A 21,709-nucleotide genomic window follows, 5' to 3' on the forward strand; every position below is an offset into this window, starting at 1 on the left:
ACGGATCCGAGGAGGAGTCGGATCCTCTCCCTGATCTCCTGTGCACCAAAGAGAAGGATGGCTCCGTAGAGGGAGTGAACCTCTCCCCATCCCTCACTCCCCAGCAACGTGAGGATTGCCGCCAGCTCCTAGGGCAGTTTCCTGACCTTTTCTCCCTGTTCCCCAAAGTCACCGACTGGTGTGTCCATGACGTGGATACCGGGGACAGCCCACCGGTGAAACACCGAGCCTACCGAGTCCCTGATCGGGTCCGGTCCTGTATTCAAGCCGAGGTCTCGAAAATGTTGACCCTAGGAGTGATCGAACCCTCAGACAGCCCCTGGGCCAGCCCCGTGGTCCTGGTCCCAAAAGCAGCTGCCCCCGGTGTCGCCCCAGAACTCCGCTTCTGCGTGGACTACCGGGGACTCAATGAAGTCACCCGAGCCGATGCCCACCCCATTCCCCGAGCCGACGAGCTCATTGACCGGCTCGGGGCTGCTCGGTTCCTCAGCACCTTCGATCTTACCTGCGGCTACTGGCAAATTGCGCTCACAGAAGGAGCCAAGAAGCGGTCCGCCTTCTCCACCCCGGATGGGCACTATCGCTTTCGCGTGATGCCCTTCGGGATGAAAAATGCCCTGGCCACCTTCCAGCGACTGGTAAATAGAGTCCTGGCCGGGCTGGAAAAATTCAGTGCTGCATATCTCGACGATATCGCAGTTTTTAGCGCTGAGTGGAGTGAGCACCTCCAGCACCTCCGGAGGGTGCTGACCGCCCTGCACCAGGCAGGCCTCACCGTGAAAGCCAGCAAGTGCCAGATTGGGCAAGGTTCGGTAACCTACCTGGGGCACCAGGTCGGAAGCGGGCAGGTCACCCCTCTACAGCCCAAAATCGACGCCATCCTAGCCTGGGAACCCCCCACTACCCAAACGGAGGTCCAAGCCTTTCTGGGCCTCAAGGGCTACTACCGGAGATTCATCCGGAATTACGGCAGTCTGGTCGGTCCCCTCACGGGACTCACGTCCAAGAAACAGCCCAAGAAAGTGCAGTGGTCCCCTGCCTGCCAAGAGGTGTTCGATGCCCTGAAAGCGGCCATGTGCACTGCCCCCGTCCTCCAGGCCCCCGACTACTCCAAGGAGTTTGTGGTACAAACTGATGCCTCTGAGCATGGCATCGGGGCAGTCCTCTCCCAGGTGAATGACCAAGGCCTAGACCAGCCCGTAGCCTTCCTCAGCCGAAGGCTGTTGCCCAGGGAACAGAGATGGAGCACCATCGAGCGCGAGGCGTTCGCCGTAGTCTGGGCCCTCAAGAAGTTACGCCCTTACCTGTTCGGCACCCATTTCAAGGTCCAAACCAACCATCGCCCCTTGCGATGGCTCATGCAGATGCGAGGAGAAAACCCCAAGCTACTGCGGTGGTCAGTCTCCCTCCAGGGGATGGATTTCACCGTGGAACATCGCCCTGGTACGGACCACGCCAACGCCGATGGCCTCTCCCGGTTCTTCCGCCTCAGCGAAGAGAACCCCCAAGAGGATGGGTAGTTCTCTCCGGCTTTCAGCTGGGGGGGACGCGTGTTAGACCCGGCCCTCGTAACATAGCCGAACCTGACCCCTGCACCTCACACCAGCCCCCGAGCCCACGGCCCAGCCGATACTTCCCACCAGAACACACACACCTGACCCGGACTTCCCCGTCCGTGGCCTTCCTCCTTTCGGCCACGCCGGGCCCGCGTGCCCACTTCATGCACCAAGATGGCCGTCCGGCCCCAGCGCGACCCTGGCCTAGAGGCGCCACTCCGGCTGGAGGACACCGTGCTCCCCTTGGGATGAGAAAGGGAGGAGCAGTTTCCATCACACCTCTGCGCTTCCCTGAGAAGGTGGGTTTCGATCGACCCGCCGGCCTCCCCGAGGGCTGGCTCCACGCCTGCTGGGTGTCTGGGACTCCTCCCGACCCGGCCCTGAAAGGATCAAAAGACAATGGCAGGAAACACCAACAAGCGACCCCCAGGTGACAAGACCTCTGCCTGCACAGACTCCGGACATCAAAGAGGAGTCGCCCTATAACAAGGGGTGCTCTGGGACTGTCCGGCAGATTCGCCTTGGAAACACCTGAGCCCTGCTGAGTGACTCGCGGCTCCCTGAAGATCGTAACACCTCCAAACTTGTGCTTGAGCCCTGCTGAGTGACTCGCGGCTCCCTGAAGATCGTAAGACCTCCGAACTTGTGCTTGAGCCCTGCTGAGTGACTCACGGCTCCCTGAAGATCGTAAGACCTCCGAACTTGTACCTGAGCCCTGCTGAGTGACTCGCGGCTCCCACAGACTCTCTTGGTCCCGCCGGACCCCACGACGACAAGCGTATCCCCCAGCTCGAGGATTGTGAGCTGTGCGCCGGGTACGCTCCTGCATTTGATCCATATCCCCAAAGACTGTCCCGCTACCTCCTACCCCCTCCAAGACTTTGTGAGCCCGCGCTCCACTTGTATATATTGGCCTTGCTGTTCATAAAGATCCTACAACTCTGATCTGATAAAGATTTTGGCTTAAGAATCCTCGGTGTGGTGTCTCTTTGTCGTGTGGTGCCGAGTGTACGATCCTAGATACGAGATTCCTCCCCTGAGGAGTCTCCCGCCAGTGCCCGGCTACGATACCTCGAGGGTGGGTCTCAGGACAGTCGGGGCCTCCTCTGGGCCCCTTTGAGGTCGCCTTCTAACACTCCTCCTCCCATCAGGAGGACCTTTCAAGGAAAAAACTCACTTCTTGAGAGTAACAATATCTAGCAAGAGATTTTTTAAGGAAATAATGCTTCTCCCTGGCCCTTGTAAAACTGAGGAGAGACAAAGGGGGGCCCTGAAGCAGGCCTGGTAAGAGACATAAGTGACAACTCGGGCACGCAGTGGCCCACCCGAATGCATCGTTGGAACACACAAATAAAGATTCCTGGAGCCAGCCCTGCCTGGGAGGCATCCCAAATGTTGATGGCAGCCATTGATGGCACACACATTGGCCTCGTACCACCACAGGCAAGCCATCTATAGGAACCGCAAACACTACCATTCCATCAATGTGCAAGTGGTATGACAGGCAGAGCAGATCATCTCACAAGTGTGTGCAGAGTATCCGGGGTCGGCACATGACTGCTACATCTGGTGGGCCAGCAACATCATCCCCGCACCCAACCCACACATGCCCAGTGACTATGACAGTGGTGAGGAAGAATGCCTTGACCAGCGTCTACAGCTCATCGGCAACTACTTCAGTTGAGTGTGATGCAACAACAAGCGACTATGACTGCGTCTGTGTGCCTTGCTGTTGTCTCACAGACTCAGACAACTTTCCCTGAGATTTCGCACCCATACCGGACTATGTGCCGGATTTGAAAACACATACATGCAGGGACTGAGAACCCCAAAGCACCACTACGCCCAGGACACCATTGCCATACTGCCTCACTTGCTCCCCTACTCACTGTGAGGCATCCAAGCGCATGTACACAAGCAGACAATTTGAAGACAATAAATGTTTCCAAATGTGAAGTTTATACTACAGTGGCAAAGCATGAAAAATACGTGCCACAACAGTTTGAAAATGCATGAGTACGTAACCTCAGTGACATATCCATTTAACATGAAGCAAGATGTGGCATCAATAACCCCTCTGGACGTCGAACCATGAGCATATCCCCCCCACCCCTTGCAGGAAGGAGTTGTATGGAATGTCCCTGGTCTATGGCCTTTGTCAGCAGAACCCATTACCCAGACTATACATGGTGAGATTACACCACATTGGCTGTGTCGCACTCATGACTGGATGGCTGACCCTCCAAGTGTGGGGCATCTGACCCGCATTCCCATGTCAATCAAAGGGGACCTGTGTCCTCAAGCAGCTGTGAGACCTTGCTGATTTGGGGTGCTATGGCCTGAACAGACCAGAATGACAAGGGACAGGCTTCTCCAACCACGAACAGAATGTTCAGACAGTACTCCTGGACCGCGTAGTGAACAAGCTCTGCAGACACCTCTCATGTGACAGACATGTACTAAGGTGCTTGCAGGACACAAATAAGGAAGTGGGGGGACTGATCAAGTAAGACAAAATGCCATGACGTAGCGCTATGAAAGAAAGAAAATAGGGCGACTAACATGATTTGTCCAAATACTGGGACAGACTGACCCATATGACAGTCTTACAGTGCCTCCCTTAAGTACCTGTGTAGAGATGGCAAGCTGTGTGCATATGTTCCCCTCTGTAAGGTCCAAGGCGGACCCCATTCAGCATGTACAAACAAAAGGAGGCTGGATGGCCCCTTTACTTAGGTCCGGCTGAAGTTGCAAAAAAAAGCACACTCGCTGCATGTATGGTGCTGCTGGGACTGGACAGCAGACAACATGCAGGTGCTGCTGAACGTTTTTGTGTATCTGGACAGTACACTGGGATAAGTTAAGCATATCCCTGTGGGGACCAACGTCCTGGCAGGGGGGGTGGCATCAAACCTGTGCAAAGAGGGAGGGCCGTGTACCTGCATGTACCCCCGACTCGAGCCCCAGGTACTTGCAAAACAACAACGCCATGTCTTTTTCGTGTGCTACAGCTGCATAATGGAAGCCGGGCTTATGCCAGACGATAATGTCCATGACAGTCAGATGACAGCCTCCACTTGCTCTAGTCTGTGCTACCAAGCACAATAGACCACAGAGCACAGCACAGTCCAAGCCAATGAAGACAGGGCCATAGTCAGAGAGATGGATGCTAAATCTCCTCAGGTGGCATGCAGAAAAGGAGACCATGATTGAATTAGTCACACACAGTTCCTGTTGCGGTAAAGTAGTTATGAATCCAAGAAGGCACAGGCAGCTTAGAAGGCAATCAGTTCCAAGAGACGATCCAGTTATTCTTCAGCGAAGATGACCGCCATCCAATCCAGCAGTATGAAGGAACAGATGTGCTCCTCGCACCACGAGGTGGCAAGGAGCATCCCAGCGCAACCTGGGAGAGGTTCCATGTAGGCATGGCACAGGAGCCATTGCGCAAATGCACAGGCGCAGCTGTCAGCCGGCCTGACACATTGAAAGGCTTCCCATAAACACGTCTCACCAAAGCAGTCTTGCACGTGGACCAACAAAGGAGTCACCCACAGCTCATGATCCAGGTCAGTAAGGTATGTGTTTGAAAGGCAGACATCCATGGCTCACTCAAACAGACATTTTTTGCAGGAAAAGACGGGTTGCACGCAGGTGAAGTAGGCATAGCGGAATGTTAGCCTATTATTGATGCCCAGCACAGCCAGTGGGACACATCCAAAGACAAGCTGCATGCGGTCACGGTACAGTTGCAACTGACCAGGCTCGGTGGCCCACTGGACGGTCAGACATGGCGTGAGAGCCATCTCAGAACCAGAGCTCAGCTGTACAGCCAAAGTAATGGTCAGTAAGCACAAAATGCAGTGTGCAAATTGGAGGACTGACACCCAGTGGTACTTCCAGAAAAAGCATGGAAGGAAGGGACAAGGCCAGAGCCCAAAAGTCTGATAAAAAGTGTGCAACGGCCTTCAGTATCAGACGCTATCAATACTCTGTGTGTCAGTTCACCGTGAAAATAGTGGGCGAGGCGTGTTCAGCACTGACTGAATCGCGCAGGATGGGCAAGATACCTGGTATCCGAAGGTCTTTGGGCTGGTGTGGGAGCGACTACTTGTCTACACAGAGGCTCATTGTGCATGCACACTCATTGAAGTATGCTTTTGCTGTGGGAATGTGAGGCAACAAATGACTATCCACAATCACTTATGGGGGAGTCAGCAGTACATTGGCATAAAAAGGACACGTTGTGCAACTGTTCACATATACGTTATGCCTGGCCTGTGCACATAGGATGGGCCATGCCAGGCCTCCTCACCTGGACTGACCAGGGACTCTGCATACGAGGCTTCACCTTCTGGGGGGGGGGGGGCTGGCTGGGCTCGTCCATGGCATGGTTGCCTGCTGTTGCGTCACCTTTTGGAGTAAGGTCATTTTGTCAGCATGTTCTGCACTCAGCACAAATTAGATGTTCATGTTTGGCACATTTTAATTGAGGTGACATGACTTTTGCCATGGCTTTACTAGGCATTCATGTCAGTATGTCATCAGTAGCACATGATGTTAAGGTACATACAGGGCTTTCAGTGGGCCGGGTCTCACCGGTGCTGGGCACAGTCATTTGTTTGAGTGGGCTTCGGGACGGGTCTTTTATGTACTCTGTTTTGTACCCTGCTACAGGCGGTCCGTTCTTTAAGCTGGAATGCATTGACAGCAGACACATCGGAATGCACATGGTCACACTCCTCACTTCTCACTAGTGGAGTCATGATGGCATGACGTCATGCCAGGTGAGCGTTGTGGGGAGGTGAAATCCTTTGTGGATTCATTTTGTCTCTGGAAATTACTCCTTTGGAGACTTATGAGCAGCAATATCCTTGTGGTGTCATCAGGGCTTCAAGTGGAAGATTTTCCGATGTTAGATGTAGGCCATAGTTACAGCGTCACTGTCTCAAGCAACTGACAAACATTACCATGGCCAGTACCCCGGAGCTGTGTTAGGTTTCACGTTACTTGTTTTATCATTTATCTGGGTGCATTGTCGTTGACTGAAATGTGCTATTCAGGTAGCCCAATATGCTAAGCTCAGATTTATGTCTGAGATTTTTAGGCCATGCCCTTAATTACATTGGCAAGGCCCCTTTGAGAGACTTCCTAGTATTTTCATCCCACTTAAAGCCCTGGGTACCTACATTACTCGTTAGCAATGTGACATGGCTAAAGGGCCAATTTCATGTGTACCGATGTTGTGTTTCCAAGGACATGTCCTCTGGTACTAACTTGTTGCTCATCCACTTCAGTTGATGCTTGGACATTTGTGTCTTTGCGATGTGTATCTGACTACTATGCCACGAGATCATGATTTGTGTTGTGCTTCTTGTGCTTACCTCATGTGGTTTGTGAGGGCTGACAGAGTTCCCATGCATGTGTTGTGTTGACCCCAGTCTTCCTGCTTTGAGGCAATCAGACTCGCACATTGGCTTTTTGTGGTCGTGTTCTTGTATTCTGCATTGCAGTTGCATGTGACTTCATCAGTGACACTGTGAATCATGTGGCCTCTCGATGGTGTTCGCTGTATGTGCACAGCCTATACACTTATGGGGGTTTCCGGAGTTGGCTACCCAGTGCAGGATGTGGGGGTCATTTGGCTCCATGCTGTTTGTGAGGGGAGGTAGAGGGCCTTGTGGGAGTTGTGGTGTTGCTGTCTGGGCTTGACATCCCCCTCCCCAGTGAGATGACTAGCTACCTGTTGGGAGGCACAGTCGACAGTGTTAGCTGCCACATGGCTGTGGGGTGGGGAGGGTGAGCCTTGCTGTTCGGGAGGAAGGCCAGGGTGCATAAGCTGGCCACTTACCTGTAAGGTTGAACTGATTTAGGAAATGCTTTCCTTGTGACTCATTCATATTGTAAGCATGCATTCCACATGAGTTTGATGTTGGTGGGCGATTGGGGCTCACTTGTTGTGCACAACAGTTTATTGTAGTGTGGTGTGATCATTTTGTTGGGACTTACCAGCAGCCAGTCCCCCTTGATTACTGTGAGACTCTCTGGATGCATTATGGCAGGTACTTTCTCCAACCATTCAGTGAAGCTTGGTAGTGGAATGGGAGGGCCGCCACCACTACACTGTGCCGCTACATGGTTCCTCTGGGACGGATGCTTGTCCCGACCCTTGGGGTCGCCCCACCACTTCTTGATATCATGTACAGTGCGTAAGGGGGTCCCTACAGCCTTGACTTTGTTGTGGATCCTTGCCCACGTCTGTTTCTAGCGCGCATATGGGGTGTGTTGGACCAGGTGCCCGGACAAATATAGTTCGGCCTGATTTTCTCGTCTACCATCACTTCCATCTCTGAGTCGGTGAAGTTGGGCATTTTCTTGGGGGGAATGGTGCACTTGAATGAGGGGTGCAGGGGGCAAGGTAATGGTGGAGATATGTGTAGTGTATGAGGTGTGTGGGTGTAAGTGGTTTTGTGTGGAGATAAGTGGGTGCAGTGTGAGTCAATGGTGTCCTGTCTCTCTGTCTCGGCTTGTGGTGAGCAGAGGTAGATTGTCCAGGTAGGGGTTGGTTTTCATCTGTGGTATATGGGTGTGTCCACATGGGTGATGACCTCCAGATGTCTCTTCCATGCTGCTCATGGCTTTCCGTACCAGGGGCAAGTTGGGGTGTGTCATTGTGGCGTGTGTGTTGTGATTGAGGGCAGCAGGGAGTACAGGCACACTTTGGCGTTATTGTGGGGTTGGTTCTGCCCGCAACTCATTTGGCCTGTGTGCAGGCGAGGCTGTCGGATGGCAGTGCTCGGTCCGCCAGCTCCCCATTCTCATCGTAATTTGCTGTGTGGTCCTGCGGCGGCAGGAGCGGCCTTTTCAAGCCATTGTACAGCTTTCCCTGTCCGCCGTGGTCAGATTTGCAGCTTTTCGACCGTAGTGTACAGTGTTTTGTGGCATCCGTCTGCCGTGGTCTGATTTTGCTTACATTGCATAGTGATTTGACCAGCAGACATGCAGGTCATGTGGGGGGATTTTCCCTGATTTCATGGCGGTTGGACGGTTTTTCCGTCCGGCATCATAATTGGGCCCTGAATCTTCGCAAATACCTTCCCGGATCTTCCCCTATCCATAGGGAAATTCTGATACAGATGGAATATTATTTAAGTGTCATCAGCATAATTTTAAAATTATTCCTTGAGCTGGTTCAAGGAATTTTGGTGGAGCATAAGCCTGGTGGACCCCCTATGAACTACCATTTTTTTGTTTTCTCCTATCCTCTAAATGCTTTATTTTTCTTTACCCATAAAAATGAATCTATACACCTGTTTTCATACGTCAAGCTCCTGCTTAACCTCCATCAGGACTACAAGGTGGTCCAGTGTGTCAAACACTACAGATATGTTCAATTGCTCCAGCAGAACTGTATCATTGCTGGGCACATTGTTCAGCACTGCAGTTTGGATTTTATTATTTCAGATTCAGTTCCTCTGTTCAGGGGAAACCAGATAGTTTTTTTCCTTTCAGACATTGAGCAACCTCAGTTACTTGTTCAGCTTAATTGCTGAATCATAGTTGCCTTCTCCATAATTTTCAAAAGGAGAGGGATGTTTAAAATGACCTATTAATTTTTTGGATCAAAAAGATGTATTATTTAAATGAAAAGTTTGAGCTCCTTTCTAATTTCACCTGAACTAAATAAGGAGTTCACTTTGTCCACAATATACAGTCTAATTTACAGATCCTTGCTCGATGACCATGGAAGGGACAATACTGGGTTAAGAGACTTACTCACCAGACTCTGTCCCACTTTTACTTTAAAAGGGTTTGGCTCCAGCACTTACAAAATAACCTGACACTAGTCTTTTGTCACCCCAGACTTCATGAAGCCTTGACAGGTGAAGGAAAGAACTTTACAGAACCTGATGTGATTGTAGATCAGGGTGTTCCCCCCACACACAAAGGCTGGCACCAGGTATAAAAAACAACTCTGCAGTGCACACCTGGACCTGTGGACATTACAGAAGGACTCCCTCACTCCCTAGAAGAATGCCCTGCTGCTTAAGGCCTGCCTTGCTACCCAGAGGACTGCCTGCTGCTTGAGGACTGCCTTGACTCCAGAGTGCTGCCCTACTGTGGAAGGACTACCCTGCTCTCTGAGAAGGAAGTCTGGACCTGCTTCCTGTATCCCAGGCTAACCTGAGTGACTCCAACGGTAATTTGGCTGACCTCCTGCAACTACCCAGGTGACCTGCTGCATTGGACCTGCCTGGACGTGCAAATGGACATGCCTGAGAACTACTGACGTTCGGTGGAGTCTCTTCCAATTCCCCAAAGGGGCCTCCCCAGATCCTCCTTCCCAGGTCCTCGACCCTTGTCTGGCATCATTTGAGCTTCTCCTGTGAAGAAAGGTGAAATCCTGAAGATTTAGTCTCTTTGTGACTGCAAACAGGCCCATTCGCGCCAAGGCTCTGCCGCCTACAACGACCGGCAACTAGAGGTTCTGGTGAACCCGACTCTTTGTACTTCAGCCACCGGCAGTGACAACCGCCAGCGGGAGATATGCACTTCCCACTACAGTAATGCCAGCCGCTAGTGACCCCCAAACTGAAGCTGGAACAACAACCTTTTGTGACACCTGACAAGCTCTTCACACTACAGCAACGATCATCTGCAATGCTGTCCTCCTCGTGACCTCTTCCACGTTGAACGTAACTCTTCATGCCAGTCTTTCAGAATGTAACTTTGTCAGTGGGACTACCCTGGCCACTTGTATCCAGCCCATCCTCAATCATGATTGATCTGAACTTGTAACTTTCCCCTGATCTAGCACAACCAGATGACCATGAGTGGTATCTACATACAATTTAAAAATTACATATTTCTGGTTCTACGGATCAGATTTTTGTCATTCTGGTATCTTTTCATCTATTGAAATTTACACTAATTGTCTAAGCTAGTTTGTGATTTTCTCTGTGTTGTGCTATCACGTTATTACTGTTAGTGTGCTAAATAAATACTTTACACTTGTGTAAAGTGATTTGTTGGAAGCTACCAGAGGGTTAAGCACAGGTACATTTTCTGATTTGTTTGGTTCATCCTGACAAAAAATGTGGTTGTTGCCTGACTGGGGCTTCCGCCCCGCCTCAACCAATAACCTGATTTATTACAAGGGAGGATTGAACTACTCAGATTTTTAAGTATCTCAAGGTGTGCCATTCTTTAAGTCAAATCAGGTAGGTCTCACGGATTGTTTCAAGAAGGATTTTGGCAGTTCCCTAGCAGACAAGAGAACAGGTGGCCTTCTTGCTCAATTCTACAACAAATTTAACATACTCCTCCACCTGAAGGAGGAACTATACCAAAAGAATAGGTACACACTTAATGTCTGCTTTCCAGCCTTGTAAATCCACAGCAGTAACATTGCCCATTCCCTTCCCTTTACTTCATCCAACTATATCCTAGATACCCTCTGATTCTACAGTACAATAACACCACATATCCTGGGCTTTCAAAAGTCTGCAACTCAGTTTAATCCTGTCCCTCAGTAACCTTCTTTTCTATCTCTTCTGTACCATGGCATGACACAACACACCTTAGAATACTCTCAATCACCTCAAACCCATTGTATGGAGCTTCTGCCCACTCTTATAATGTATCCTTTATTCATCACTCCAAAAATTTAAAATGTTATTAATGCGGATAAGGTTATAGATAAGCAAAAGCACACCAAATCAATCAATCAATCAAGGGACTTATAGAGCACACATCTCACCCGTAAGGGTCTCATTGTGGTGGAGGGTTCATCCAAAGAGGCAGGTCTGCGGTCTTTTCTGAAGGCTTGCAGTGTAGGGCTTCATCTGATGGTGAGGGGCAGTTCCTTCCAGGTCTTGGCTGAGATGTAGGAGAAGGCTCTTCCCCCATTCAGACTCTGTGGATGTGGGGGATTTCGGCAAGGGCTAGGTCGGTGGAGTGGAGGTATTTCTGGGAGGCATGGAAGGAGATTCTTTCGTTGAGGTATTGGGGTCCAGAGTTGTGGAGGGCTTTGTAGGCATGTGTGAGCTGCTTGAAGGTAACTCTTTTTGACGGGGAGCCAGTGGAGGTCACGGAGGTGCTGGGTGATGTGGTTGTACTGTGGGATGCTGAGGACTAGTCTGGCTGCGGCATTCTGTAGGGTCTGTAGTATTCGAAGGAGCGATTAGTTGATTCCGCAGTCCATCCTGCTGGTGATGAGGGTGTGGGTGACAGTCTTCCTGGAGTTGGGGGATTCAATTGAAGGTCTTGTGGTGTATGCAGAGGGTGTGGAAGCATGTAAAGGACACAGCATTGATTTGTCGGTTCATGGTGAGTGAGGAGTTGAGTATGATGCCAAAGTTGTGGGCGTGGTCCATGGAGGTGAGAGGGTTTCTAAGGGCGGGGGACCACCAGGTGTCGTCCCACGCAGTGGGGTGGATCCGAGGATGAGGACTTCCGTTTTCTCTGAGTTGAGCTTCAGGCAGCTGCTGCTCATCCAAGATGCAACGTTCTTCCTTTCTTCTGGGAAACTGTGCCTGGTGATGTTGGGTTCCTTGGTGAGGGATAGGATGAGCTGGGTGTAGTCTGCGTAGGATACTATGCTGAGTCAGTGTTTTCTGATGATGGTTGCAAGGGGGGCCATGTAAATGTTGAAGAGTGTGGGGCTGAGGGAGGATACTTGGGGTACTCTGCATCTGATTTCTGTGGGTTCAGAGAGGAAGGGCGGGAGTTTTATTCTTTGTGTTCTGCGGGAGAGGAAAGAGCGAATCTAGTCTATGGCGGTTCCCTATATACCATTGTTGTTGCGGAGTCTAGCAGCTAGTGTGCGGTGGGAGACGGTGTCGAAGGCTGCTGAGAGGTCCAGTAGAATGAGGGCTGCAGTGTGGCCTTGATCGAAGAGGGTGTGGATGTTGTCAGTGGCGACTAGGAGGGCAGTCTCGGTGCTGTGGTTTCTGCAGAATCTAGATTGAGATGCGTTGAGGATGTTGTTGGTTTCTATGAAGTGTGTTAGTTGGGTGTTGACGGATTTCTCAAAACTTTGGCGGCAAAGGGGAAGAGAGGGATGGGCCTGTAGTTCTTGAGGTCCGTCGGGTCAGTGGAGGGCTTCTTGTGGAGGGGTTTGACTTCACCATGTTTCCAGTCATCGGGGAGTGTGTCTGTTTCGAGGGCGCAGTTGATTGTCTGTCGTAGTTCTGGTGCAATGGTGGAGGCGGCCTTGTGGAAGACGGGAGGCGGGCAGGGATCGGTGGGTGCTCCGGATCGGATGCTCTTCATACTCTTTGTGGTGTCTTCTGTGGTGACAGGGGTCCAGGTGAGGAGGGTCAGCTGGGTAGCGTAGCTGGTTGATAGTGTTGGGTCGGTGCCTTGGTCATGGTCGTCGAAATTGTCGTAGAGTGTCCTGATCTTGTGGTGGAAAAAGGAGCAGAGTTCAAGTCTTTCTTTGCTTGTAGAACCTGAGGAGAAAAGAACACCAAATATGCTTAAGTTCACAACCTTCATTGTCCATGACAACTTTAAAGCATCTCATCTGTTTGCAAAACTGTACCTAAAATTCCTTGGGGCTAAAATTGATACCTCTTTCCTGCAGCTATGATCTTTGTTATATCATGTGACCCACATTAACAAATCTATAAATACCATAAAAAGAATGATCAAATCCCACCTTCACTCTTGTCCTGATCACAATTCATATTGATATCAGCATAAACCCATTGCATGAGATAACAGAGAAATTTGCCTGATTAGATCATCTCATACCTCGTCACAAATGCATCAACAGCATGCTCCTCTCGTGTTCTATACCTAAATCGTTCAGCACTTTTCACTATATCAGAGATTCCTGTCATTGTTAATGACATAGACCAGCCTTGACTCATAAGCTCTATATCAAATCCCTGAAACAAATCCTGAAATCTCAGATCTGGTTACCACTGGGAATCTTAATCTACTCTTCTTGATTGAAGCAAAGCTTTAGGTGTCCTCACAAACAATTCTGGATCTCCGCTTCCCAAAGGGATATCGGACTGAGCTACTCTTATGTCTGCTTATTTTAAACTTAAATTGCCAAAGTGTATTTGCTTAACCTTTCACACTGCAATTTTGATGAAATTTGAATGGTTTATTGTAAATCTTTCAAGAAGGCACGCTGTTATTCGTTATCTTAAATTTTAGGTGGGCACGTTGTTACTGAATGTGGGGAGGGAGAAATTGAGAAAACAACTTTGGGGCTGATTAAGATGGCGGATGGAGGCACATCTGCGGCACTGGCAGTGGCGGAAAATGTCCTTTACCGCACTCCAGTGGCGGTCCTCTCGTCGCTGTATTACGATGGGCAATCATAGCCCATTTTCTGTCTGCTGCGGAGTTACGTGAACTGCCAGAAATCCCCCTCCGCACCGGTAGTGGATGGAGCCAATAGAGAGGGACCCGCCGTGCAGAATACGGTTACGACCGCCGGACAATTCACAATGCCTCAAACAGTCCATCACACCGCAGTGGAGAAACCGGCCATTCGGGGACGACGGAAACACTACTGCGGATAGCGAAAATTGAATCCTGGACACCTCAATGAGGTCCTGACCGCTGGGCAAACGGCAGTCTTGGGTCTTTCCGCAGCAGTTCCGACCACCGCGGACAGATTCTCAGCTTTTCCGGTGGTGTATCCTGGAATCCGACAACCGCGGTAGGATGTTTCAGGCAGTGCATCCTAATCTGAGCGCCGGTTTTCCTGCGATACCTGCAGACAGTAATTTTCCGCTACCACGTCGGTCAGAATGCTTTTCCGACCACCATCATAATCAGCCCCGTTGTCAGGAGAGCTGGGCATTGTTTCTATGTTTTACATAGGAGGCATCATCTTGACACCCACCTATGGGTGCCTCCATTTTTAGTTTCGCAGTGCACTGTTAGCACTCTAGTGTTATAGGGAGCCAATAAGAGAATCAAAGAACAGACAAATATGAAGCCTAATTAATGGAGGGAGCAGCATGTCTGCGCTCACATAGATGGACTGAACAACTCTTATGTCTGCTGATATTTTAAACATAAATAGCCAGTGTTTATTTGCTTAACCTAGTACACTATAATTTTGTTGAAATTTAAATGTTCTCTTGTAAATCGTTTAGAAGGGCAGGCTGTTATTTTTTATCTCACCTTTTAGGAGGGCACTTTGTTACTGAATAGGTAGGGAGGGAGAAATTGAAAAAAACAGCTTTGTCAGGAGAGCTGGTCATTGTTTGTATTGTTTACATAAGAGGCAGAGCATTGACAACCACTTCTGAGTGCTGCCATTTCTGATTCGGTGGTGTGCGGTTCATGGGCTAGTGTTTTGGGGGGCCAATAAGAGATAAGACAATTCATTGTTTTAATTATGTAATTAATTTTTTTAAAGTTTATTTTAGGTGTAGTTTATGGGGTTTATGGGGTAAAGGGTGGGCATTTATTTAATTTTAATGAATTTATATTCAGTTTTTAATAAATAATATTTGTTTAATTGCTCATTTATTATGTTAATTGTGTTTTTAAATTATTCGTTTTAGATTGTATATGTGGGTTGTGGGTTTGGTAGGGGTATGGGTTGGGAAGTACATTCATTTAAAGTAATTAATTATTTGTTTTCTATTATTATTTATTAATAATTTGATCATTAATTAGTAATTTAAAAAAATGTTATGTGTTTTGTGGGGTATATTGTAGAAAGAACATCAATTCTAATCAATGAATAATCAATATTTACTTAATGATAATTGGTTTGTTGTTGAATATTTGTATTAATAGTGTACATTTTTCATTTAAGTACATTTTTTGGTGCAGTTTGAGAGTTTTCTGTGAGGTTATCAAGTGGTAAGAATGTAAATGTAATGTACGTAATAATTATTTTTTGTTAAAACATTATTTTTAACTAAAAAAGTTTCTTTGTATGAAAATTATTTTTGAATGTTATTTATAATAATATTTACAATATTTTGTGTTAGGTATTTAACATTGTTATATGTTTTTATTTTTTATTGATTTTTTAAAATTAAACACATTTGTATATTTTTTCAATATATTTATATATTTTCTAATTTATTTGTTTTTTTAAGTAATTTTATTTTGTTTAAGATACTTTGTTGCTTTAGTTGTTGTAGTAATTGGAGTGAGAATAGTAAATTTTACCCCTCTGCAATCCAACACTTTCCCTACTGTTGAACTTGCTGGAGTGGGAATACTAAATTTTACCCCTCCGCTATCCAACACTTTCTCTACCTTTGCATTTATTGGAGGATTGGAGGGGAAGTAGTAAATTTGACCCCTCTGCAATCCAACACATTCTTTACTGTTGTTGTGACTGGAGTGGGAATAGTAAATTTAACCCTCTGCTATCCAATTCTTTCCCTCTTGTTGTACTGGCTGGAGTGAGAATATTAAATGTAAACCCTACGTAGACCAACACTTTCCATACTGTTGTAGTGGCTGGAGTGGGAATAGTAAATTTTACCCCTCCACTAACCAACACTTTCCCCACTGTTGTTCTTAGTGGAGTGTGAATTGTAAATTTGACTAATCCGCTATCCAACACTTTCCCTACTGTTGTTTTGATTGGAGTGGGATTAGTAAATGTTACCCTTTTGTACTGCAACAGTTTGCCTTCTGTTGTAGTGGCTCAAAAGGTTAGAGTAAATAAAATCCATCTATAATTAAGTATTTTTCTACTATTGTATTTATTGGAGGGAGATTTGTAAATTTTATCTAGTTTTTTTATTTTTGCATTGTGTGAACTAGGAATTGTAAGGTTTTTAAATATATGTATTATAACACTTTAGGTAGTTTAAAATACATTTTAGTAGGAATAGTATTTGTATAAATGTGATATTTTATTTTTTATTTTATATTATTATAATTTAATATTTTGTTTTTTTGTTTTTTTGTTTATTTATAATGATTAGTTTAAAAATTGTTTAAATATATATTAATTAATATATATATATATGTGTGTTTAACTTTTTTTACATTGAGGTAATTTGTTATATATGTTAAAGTATATATAAAATGTATTTTATTTTTTAATTAATGTTAATATTTAATGTAGTTAATATTTATCAATTTACTTTATATAGTTAAAAAATGATATTTAGTACAATGATATTAACTACATCGATATTTTTTAATCTATATTTTTGTGCTTACCGTTATAAAGATATGATGACGATATTTTTGTCATCAATGTTTTGGTCACAATATTTTTGTATCGCAATATTTATGGGGTCGATATTCTGTCAGTGAATCCTCAATAAGCCCTAGTTAATGGCACTTTTAACCAAAGCCAAATCATGCTCACCTACTGCCAGACTACCATCAATTTAGAAAGGTATGCCCATGACAATACTTTGCCCCTTGCAAAAGCTATTCAGCAAGGTCTGGTGCCTCAGGCCTTTAAACGTGCAAGGTGATTCCACTGCTGAAGAAGCTGGGGGCGATCCGATGGTTCTAAAAAATGATTGCTATGATTTGGCTATGATCTCGGTCTCCTGCAGGAGAATACACAAACCCTGGGTAACTTTAAAATCCCCAGGATGTTGTGAAAAATAAAGCAGGAACACAAACTTGGCATGGATACCTAAGGTATATATTCCAATGGAAAACATTTAGCAAAATACCATCTAAATTGCCTGATAGTATGGGTAACCCTTAATTCAGAGGAGTACAAATACCGACTGTTCATAAACTCAGCATTTTGTCTACATTTCAGAAATACATAGGATTCCTCCATAATTTTTCATTCTTTTTAGTTTATCAGCCATTGTGACAAGATATTTCAGATGGAACTGTTGTCTCAAACAGCTTTTTTTCTACTCATTTTTTTTATCTCATCAGTTAATTTCTTAGAGAAAACCTTTGAGGTAACTACACAAATGACACCATGCTGACATGAATCAATCAGCCGACAGGGACTCACGCGGGCTGACTAAGTGAGCTGGAGCCTGGAGACCCATAAGGATCACTGAGAACCGAATGAGCAGGGAGTCTTTTACTTGCTGCCACTGCCATTGCGGACGGACGGAGTAATCCTCGGTCATTTACAACAGGAGGTGGACTGCCTAATGATGCTGTGGTGCCCGGCCCTGTTGACTTGTTGCCATTTTGGGCTTCTTTACCACAACACCTGGTGTGAGGACTCCAGCCCCCAGGGTGCACCTGGCAATCCCCAGCTGCCGCGAGTGAGGGGGAGGCGTGGCCATCGCGCTTAAAGCGCTGCCTCTCCACCCACGGAACAGGACGCGCGGGGGACGAAGCACGAATGAAGCCCAGACCATGGGCGGGCCCGTCTGAGCCCGTCAGGGGCCGAAAATGGCCGGGCTGGACCCCCCCGGGTTTTTACCCGCAGCTGCAGGGCAACATTGAAAATCTGGAATGGGACCTTGTCTTCCTCTAGTTGGATCATTCATAGAAGTGTGTGGGTGTAGCACCATTTTGCGGGTGAAGTATTACTCAAACAGGATCTTCTGACACTTTTGCTGTTACACGGCAGGGGTCCGTTACGGTTTGTTGTGATAACATTGTCTCTTTAATCCTAACCAGGGCACCAGGTGCTGTGTTGTGCTGTTATCTTTACATAAGACTTGGGGGTTTATTTTGTTACTGTGTCATGGGGAGGCGGAAGACTCAAGCAAGTCAAGAAGGGACAAAAGCTGTAACCAGGGCTAATGTCACAACCATGGATGCTTTCCTATCGAGAGCTGCATTGGTTATAGACAAGAAGATTGAATTAGTGAATAGGCGTCTCTCTAGATCTCCTTCTAACATCCTATTCTCTCTCCTGGCTGGTCCTATTAACCCTTCAAGGGACGTTGGCATTGAAGCATCGAGTATACTCTTATTTCCTGTGTTTGGGTACCGATTTACAGGCCAATGAAGTTTCATCTCTTGTGAGGTGCCACACAGGCCCCTCACTCCCATTGTTATTATTGAGAACAGGGAGAGTGGTGTTTCTACCCATATGACAGGGAATGGTGGTATTAATAAATATAAGTCCTCAGACGCGCCCAGCAACGTTGGTCCCTCACAACATCCAAGGGTGGTTCAAAGGTCATGTGGGAGCATAAAAAGAAAATCTAAGTCAATAGGGAGCCAAGCAAAAAAACTAAACCTAATGTACCCACCAAGTTAGTTTCTAAAAATATGGTACCGGTATCGCCACTACAAATACAGTCCACCCGGCTATGATGGAAGCCTTTAAATCAACTATGACTTTTATGCTGGATGCTAAGCTGAGCCCCATCTTGGATAGGTTAACCTCAATAGAGAAAATCTTAGCAGAACAAAATAGGTCTGTACAACCCATCCAATTTACCCAACCTGTGATTTTGAACTCGACTAGGGATAATTTAGCTCCAGGTACCATACCCATGCCTGGGTTAGCTCCAGTGCCTCGGCTTTCCAGTGGAGCTCAGCCTCGCTGTAAAAATATGGCTTCCAAAGATTTAGGGGGGTTGGCTGATGAAACAAGAGAAAGACAGGTATCCACTGGGGCCCCATCTATTCATCCCCAGGGTTTGAATTCCCAAAGATCAGGAACATCAACGGATGAGATGCAGGGTCACCCAACAAATGCCCCTCAGAACTTAGCGGTCATCAATCTCCCTCCCCAATCCACGCCCCTCGTAATAATCTTGGGGAACGTCCCACCACTTTCACCAGGGACCTATGAGGATTTTACTCTGGTTGTCGAACAATACCTCTGTGGGTCCAATGGTGGAACGTAACATTATCATGGAGCGTTGTGTGGGTTGGATAGGGAGTTCGAGGAAACCTGGAGGGGGTGATTGTATTATTGTGAATTTCAATAGATCTTTCCCTGTGGACAGAATTTTACGGGATGCATATCTAGGTCCAATATACAGTGATTCTGGTATTCAGGTTCTCTCTCTGGGTTTTTTCTATAAGGCTGACTACATAAGGCGCTCAAACACAAGCATTTCTTGCGATAGGTGGATTGGAAGACCTCCTGAGGCTATAGGTGGTAGCTATCCTCAATCCCAAGGGGTCCTGTCCCGAACGGTTGGGTATCAGCCTGCTCCTCGGCTAGAGCTATCCAATAGATTCTCAGTTTTATCAAGGCTGGATGAGTGCGATTGACTGCCTAAGAACTTAGAGCCCGTTGGAGACATATCCCATCAACAGGGGTCTTCCCGCCTTTCTACACGAAGTGTTGTGCCCCGCGTTATGGAGTCGTCTGGGGAGATTAGCCCCCAGCAGCGGGTGCCTTCATTGACTGTACATCAAGGGATGATCTCTAGTGCAGACCCATATAATGTCCTGTCATGGAATATTGCAGGATTGGCGGGTAAATTTCAGGACCCCTTATGGAAGCAGTTCAACAGACAATTCTCTGTGATTTGCCTCCAGGAGACTTGGCTGGTGAACTGTAACCTATTTTTGGAGGGATATAAAGCTTTCTTTGTCCCTGCATCCCCGTCAGTTTGTGGCAGAGCTAGGGGTGGTTTGGTAATTTGTATATCGTTAGCTGGGACCTGTAGGATCCAGCAATTTCCAATTGCTAATAAGGACTTTCAAGTTATCGCCCTAAGGAGAGGAAATGATAGCATGGGCATCATTAATTTTTATAACGCAACAAGCGCACAGGGGGAGTACAAGATTGCCCAGCTAGGCTGCCTCATAAGGCAGTCCTGTGGTTTTGTTGCACATAAACTTATGGTGGAGAGGGATTTTAATATTCACCCCTGTGGAGATCCTAAAACCACATGTATGGTAGAGCTGGGATGTGCCAGGATGCGGGGACTCCACTTTGAGCATTCTGTTCAGAGGGACGCACTGAATAATTTGCTCAACGAGTTTGACTTGCTATCATCAATGTCTCTTTCTGCCCCTCTTAGCATACAGTCCGTCCCTTCTTTTAAAGGGCGAAGTGATGGCTCCTTTATAGATCACATCCTGATTTCAACTGGTCTTCAGTCCAATTTGCGTGGGTTCACAATCATGGATAGCGTTTTTGGCGACCACAATCCTATTTGTGTGCACTTGGGAGGTAGGTTGCTGTCAATACAAGACACGCTGATAGCACCAGGCTTGTTGAGATCCACGGATGGAAGGCGCCACCTAAAATGGTTGCAGATATCTTCGGACTCATTTTATGGCGAGGTACAAGTGTCATGTGCAACTGAATTATCTTCCTGTGTGTCACTTGGCTCCTATCCAGGGGGTCTTCTCAAGGCTTTTGATGTAATTATTACCAAGATAGTGGCACTCTTAAGTGCTCCCTCACATAGGTCAGTGCTATCTGACCCTAGATGGCTTCACCCATTATGTTCTAAGGCTGCAAGACAATTAAAGGAAGCTTTAAAATCTATCCCGATAAATCAATCTTTGATTTGTGCCCACCGTCTTGAGTATAAATGGGCTTTGGCCACCCACAAGGGTGAATTGAAGGAGGAAATGTGGAGAGACTTATTTGAGCCAAGTACCTTAGGGAACAGCTCAAGATTCTGGGGCATTATTAACCGACCTTTGTTTGAGAAGGTTAGGGATGGAGATGTAGGCACTAACATAACTGAGGATGAATGGGTGTCTCACTTTAAATCTATTTTCAAATGTCCCACGGATCAACTACAACACCAAGTCAGGGTTAACACTAACGCCCCAGTAATGTTTGAGCAGAAAGAGGTGGAGAAGAGTATTTTAGGGCTGACATGCAATATGGCCCCAGGTCCGGATGGCATCCCTCCAGACCTTTTTAAATCAAACCCCCTTTTTTGGGCTCTGGTATTGATGGCTATGTTTAACGCGGCAGCCAGGGTCGGCTGCCCGGATTCCTGGAGCACTTCAACCATTGTGCCGGTTTTCAAGAAGGGTGATCGTAATAGCACATCATGTTACAGACCGATCTCCCTTCTTGATTCCGTTGTCAAGGTTGTGGGTGGGGTGTTATTGGAAAGATTATCCTCCTGGGTGGTAGAGAATAAGATCATCTCTGATATACAATATGGGTTTCGCCCAGGGCGTTCCACCCTGGCCCAATGCCTCGACTTATATATGATCCTGGCGAAGTATACAATTGCCCGCCAAAGTACGATCTACATGGCCTTCATGGATCTTTCCTCTGCTTTTGACTGTGTCAATCGGGGTAAACTGTGGCAATCCATGCGGGCCATGGG

This window comes from Triturus cristatus, chromosome 5_2 (assembly GCF_964204655.1).
Source record: "Triturus cristatus chromosome 5_2, aTriCri1.1, whole genome shotgun sequence".
NCBI lineage: Eukaryota > Metazoa > Chordata > Amphibia > Caudata > Salamandridae > Triturus > Triturus cristatus.